Consider the following 5536-nt stretch of genomic DNA (forward strand, 5'->3'; position numbering starts at 1 on the left):
AATGCTCTTTAGACCTTGAAAAGGCACCATGGTTGTGGGGCCAGGTTCTGCGTGTTTTCTCATTCACCGCGTCCTTCCTCACCGGGGGCTTTGAGAGGCAGCACTGGTGTGAGAAGCTCTTTGAACTTCTGACTTGTGACTGGGACAGGAAAATATATTGCCACCTGCCACGGTGCATCCCTCTCCCTCCCAGGCTGCTGAAGGGGGTTCTGTCTTGGTTAGGTCGATTCCCGGGCCCTTGTGCAGGGCCGAGATAATGAGTCAGAAACAGTTGCTCAGGTCGCTCAGGCTGGCTGGATTGATTTATGTTGGGAAGAGAAGGAAATGCAGAGAGATACAGCTCCAAGCAAAAAGAATGCATCTGGTCTACGGCCATGCCACCCTGAACAAGCCCGATCCCGTCTGGTCTTGGAAGCCAAGCAGGATCGGGCCTGGTTAGTATTTGGATGGGAGACCCCCTAGGAAGACCAGGTGCTGTAGGCATAAAAAATAAAAAAATAAGGGATTGTAAGCTGACAAGGTCCTTGCAGTCTGTGAGGTCAACCAAAGGTTGCCTCACCTAAAAAAAATAAAAATAAATAATTCGTAAAATATATATGTATTTTTCAGTAGGGGGAGTTTTTGGTATTATAATAAAATTACTGAAAGAGTTTGGGTTTGGAGAGAGGGAGAAGAGGATTTTTGAGGGGGGCGTTCATGGCAGACGTTAAGAGAGTTGGGGAAAGAGGATTGTGAGATGTTTGTTGTATGTTTCAAATAGAATATCCTTTAGAAGTTTTGTGAGAGGCCAAGTAAGGACTGGCATTGCTTCTCAAAAGAAAAAAAAACTGTAGAGACTATTAGTTTAGAATATAATACTTCATGTATATATATGGGCGAGGGAAGGAAGGAGGGAGAGAGATATTGAGATTTCAAGTTCTCCCAAGGAAAGTAGCTTTATACATAAAGTAGCCCTCGTCAGGGAGACACTACGGCACCATGGAGAGAGCCTTTTTTGGGGTGTCCCACATGCATGGCAGCCAGTTCGGTTTTGTCACTATTTGGTGGTGTTAGCTTTTTTAGTTCTCGTTCCCTGCTTTGTGAATTGGCATCGTTATCTGCCATGCCTTCCTGACGAGGGCTCTGTGAGGGATACAGCAGAACCCGGCAGTAAATCACTGGGGAGCAATGAAATGAACTGCCCACGGGCAGAGCGTAATTAAGGAGGAGACTGGGTTTAAAGTGCAGGCATCCACAGAGGACTCCCCCATAGTCACTGCCTCCCCCATAGTCACTGCCTCCCCACCTCCTTTCTTCCTATAGCATCCAGGCTTCGTTGGGGTAATGGGTGCCCAGGTAACCCAGGGGCCCCTCCCCAGATGGGGGACGGGCAGTGCGTGCTGATCTGTGTAGGCCGAACGCGGTAATCACCTTTTCTAGGAGGCCAGCGATGGGTTGAGGCTTAGACATGTGAGGCGCACTGGCCAGCGAGGCTGCTGGGAAAATTTTTCTTATCCTTAAAAACGGGCAGAGGGTGGAGACTTGCTCCTTCCTGTCTTTGGACATTGTCACATGAAGATATGATGCTTTGGGCCAGGGCAGCCATTTTGCAAGCACTGTGGGAAATCTAAGAGAATCACAGAGAAACGAGCTGGACCCCTTGTGTCATGGAGCTGCCAATTTATACAACCTGTGCTACAGAATAAGAAAGGCCCCATTTATAGTGTGGCATCCGTTACTGCGCTCATCCATCATTCATTCACTAGTTCATCTGTTTGGCAGCTGTCTGTTGAGGTCCCACCGTGTCTCAGTACCCTTAAAGGCACTGGGGACAAGGCAGTGACAGCCCAGCCCCACAAAGCTTACTCTCATGGTGTGGGAAGCAGACAATTGTCAAATTATAGAGAATTTCTTACGGGGATGAGAGCCATGGAGAAAAATAGAGGAGGAGAGTGTATACCCCTTAGGGTCACCGTGGGAGTGAGGGAGAGCAGGTTAACGGTGGGTAGAGGATGAAGTTTGCTGTGTGTGCTACTCTTGGTAAGACTCTCTGAGTTTGCACCCCAGCTTCTCGTGTGACTTGGAGCCTCAGTTTCCTCATCTGTCAAATGGGGGCATTAATGACACCTACGTTACGGGATTGTTAGGATTTGTGAGATAACACAGGTGAACCTCTCAGCATAGTGTCTGGTGCATAGTGAAGTTTCAGTTAATATTTGACATTTGCTGTGCTAGTCTTGGTAAGACTCTCTGAGTTTGCACCCCAGCTTCTCGTGTGACTTGGAGCCTCAGTTTCCTCATCTGTCAAATGGGGGCATTAATGACACCTACGTTACGGGATTGTTAGGATTTGTGAGATAACACAGGTGAACCTCTCAGCATAGTGTCTGGTGCATAGTGAAGTTTCAGTTAATATTTGACATTGTTATTATTGTTATTATTTCAAGTTACAAGACTCCATCCCGGACACACCCAGACCCTTGAGGAGTGAGCAGGATGAACAAGGAAAGGGAACCCAGGAGTCTTAACACCCTGCCCCCCCTCTGATTTCCCCCGGCCCGAATTCCTTTCCTGTCATGCGAGGCTCTCAGGCCTCCAGCGCTCAGGGCTAACCATTTTGCAGTAGAACGAGGAGCCGGGGATTGCAGCCTGTTGCCTCTGTCTGTGTCAGCCCCGGCTATTTCTGTAGAAGTCATAAGCTGACTCCATGTCAGAGATACAGATCATCTGCTTTGGTGCTCCCCATTTTACAGGTGCAGAAACTGAGACCTCAGACCCAGGTGAAAGAAGAGCCCAATTGTCTAACTCCGCGCTGCTAGTTGGTTAACCCAGCACCCCCTCTCAACATTTCTCCCGTGATGATTAATCTAGCGAATAGCTAGGTGTGTCTGTGTTTATGGGATCCCATTTTAGCCAATGAGGTGTAAGTGGACATCAGCTGGGCACGGGGACAGGGCTTCTAAGAAAGCTTTTGCTTTACTGGTGCATGGGATAGAAAGACTTGTCTTCCCTCTCCTCCGCTTTTCATCCTGCCTGGAATGTGGGCCCGATACCTGGAGCTGTAGCAGCCATGTCATAACCATGAGGGAAAGGACTAAAGAATTGTAAGAACATCGCCCTGACATCTTGAGGTACCGAATTGACTCTGGCAGCCCCTTGTTTGTTTGTTTGTTAGCCAATGTTCTATTACGGGCAGCAGAAAATATTCCTAACTTAAAGAGCCCGTTTGCCTTTCCTTTGGTGAGCTCCATCTTATGGGTGAGGCCTCCGGACAGGAGGGCGGGTGCGAGGAAACACTGGCTTCTCACACAGAGCACTAATCTTTTGATGGAGCCAGTTTTAGAAGCGGCTTTCAGTTCTCACTAGCCTCGGGGGCCTCATTCCAGCCTATGACTTAGGGCTGAAAGCTGTTACCAGTTAATAATACGGGCGGCTGCAAGATAATGTTTGCGGGTGCTCCTTGCTGAGCAGTGGTCTACGAAGACACAGTATTATGATTATTAACCCTCGCCTGGCTCCCTGAGCCTCCAGGAGCCCATGAGAGTGAACCATTTCCCTCGTCAGAGAGACAGCCAGAGGAATGTAATTTTGATTTAGTTCCTGGTCTCTCTGAAATCCGCCCGTACGGTGCTCAGAGGTGGGAGAGGAGGGAGAGCGACGTGAGAACACCTCTCATGGATGAGGAGGAGAGAAATGGCAGCGTGGAGGACCGGGCTCCATTTAAAGGGCCATTTTCCACACGTCACTTTCTAAGTTATTTCAAATATAATCCTGAATATAATCCACGGTCCCCCTCTGCCTCCCTCTTTGTACTCCCACCTCTTCCCCCACCAGTCTTTGAAGGGAAAGATCTTAGGTAAGGGTGCCCTTTTACTGATTTATCCAGATTTGCAGGAAGCTGAAATTATGACCTAAATGACCGCTTAGCTTAAGTGAGGGTACATCCATGCTGACCACGGAGAGGAAACTGAGTAAGTATGGCTTCTGTGGCCAGAGTGGCTCCCCTCCTCCAAGTGCAATGCGTTAGTAATTAATTGATTAATTAAACAGGTATGTGTGGGGAACTTACTCTGTTTTGTGTATCTGGTCCATGCGCTGGGAGCAGAGACTCTGCCTTACTTATCTCCACAAGGCAGAGGCTGTTTCGTTAGTGACTAAGTGATGGATGCTGATGCCAGACTTCCAGGACTCCTTCCCTGGCTCTGCCACTTAGCTGTGTGACTCTAGGAAAGTTAATTTACCTCAGTTTTCTTATCTGTAAACTGGGGATGATAATAGTAATACCTCCTGGGGTTGTGAAGCTTAAGCAACATGATGTGTGTAAAGCTCTTAGCTCTAGCTCTGAATGTGTTAGCTGTGTCACTTACAGCGCCTGGTGTAGAGCCGGGTGTGGTTAACACTCAGGAAGAATAATTACGGAAGAAGCGGTGCTAGGAGGAGGAGCCCACAATTATCGAGCCACCTTACCCTTACCAAGGTGCTTGGTTAAGCTCGGGGCATCCACGATCTCATCTGATCTCTAGCCAACACTGTCTATTCACTCACTCACTCACTCACTCACTCACTCACTCACTCACTCACTCATTATGGTTACTGGATGCCACACTGGACCAGGCAATGTGCCTACAGCGGAGAACCCAAGAAACAAGGTCCCTGCTCCAAGCGAGGTACATTACTTTACGTTTTCATGAGGAGACAGGCAATAAGCGAACAGAAGTGTAATCTACAGTGAAAGATTATAAAGTGACAGGGTAGATGCTCAGAAGAAAAGCCACATGGCCTGGGGGGTAGAGCATCATGGGAGGAGCTATTTTAGAGGAGGCAGTCAGGAGAGGCCTCTCTAAGGAGGTCACCTTCGTGGGGACAGCAATGATGGGAAGAAGGGGGCCACGCTCCTCACTGGGTTGGGAGGTTTTAGGCAGGTGTCTTGCCCTCATTGGCTCTCTGTTTTGGTGGGAGAGTCAGATGCCACGTCTGGACCTACAGGCAAGTGTGATAAGAGTTGTCACTGGTAAAGTGCAAGGCACTCTGAAGGCACAGAGCAGGGGGGCCAGACTGATTGGGTGTCTTTCCTCTACAAGTGATAGAAACCCCACTCAACCGGATTAATGAACAGGGACACTTACTGGCTCAGGTAAGTGACAAGTTGGGGGTAGGTTGGCTTCGGGCACGGCTGAGTCCTGGTGGCTTTAGCACAACGTCTCTGCTTCATTTCTCAGCTCAGCTCGCTCCATGTGAGCTTTGTTCTCTGCAGGCTCTCAAAGTGGACCCTCAGTTCCCACACTGACTTCCGTGGGCAGGGTGGACAGGATGCTCTGATTGGCCTGGCTGAGTCACATGCCGACCCTGCCCACCCCTGAGAACCCACAGAGGTTCCCTGAGGGAAGCTCAGGCTGGTGTTCAGGAGACAGGCTGCTGGGCAGATGGAACTAACAGACATTCTCCCGTAGGGACTAGACCTAGTCAGGGGACACAGGGCAGGGCTCCTGGTGGAAGTGATATTCAAGCAAGTCCTGTAGCTGACGAGGGTGGAGAGAGGTGACAGCATAAGGAAGAG

The 5536-nt window shown here is 49.3% G+C and overlaps 1 pseudogene; it reads left to right on the forward strand.

Annotated features, from left to right (window-relative positions):
* Window positions 1–364: 364 nt before the first annotated feature.
* LOC112481991 lies at window positions 365–483 on the forward strand (annotated as a pseudogene).
* The last annotated feature ends 5053 nt before the right edge of the window (window positions 484–5536 follow it).

Source organism: Pteropus alecto, unplaced genomic scaffold, assembly GCF_000325575.1.
Source record: "Pteropus alecto unplaced genomic scaffold, ASM32557v1 scaffold94, whole genome shotgun sequence".
Taxonomy (NCBI): domain Eukaryota; kingdom Metazoa; phylum Chordata; class Mammalia; order Chiroptera; family Pteropodidae; genus Pteropus; species Pteropus alecto.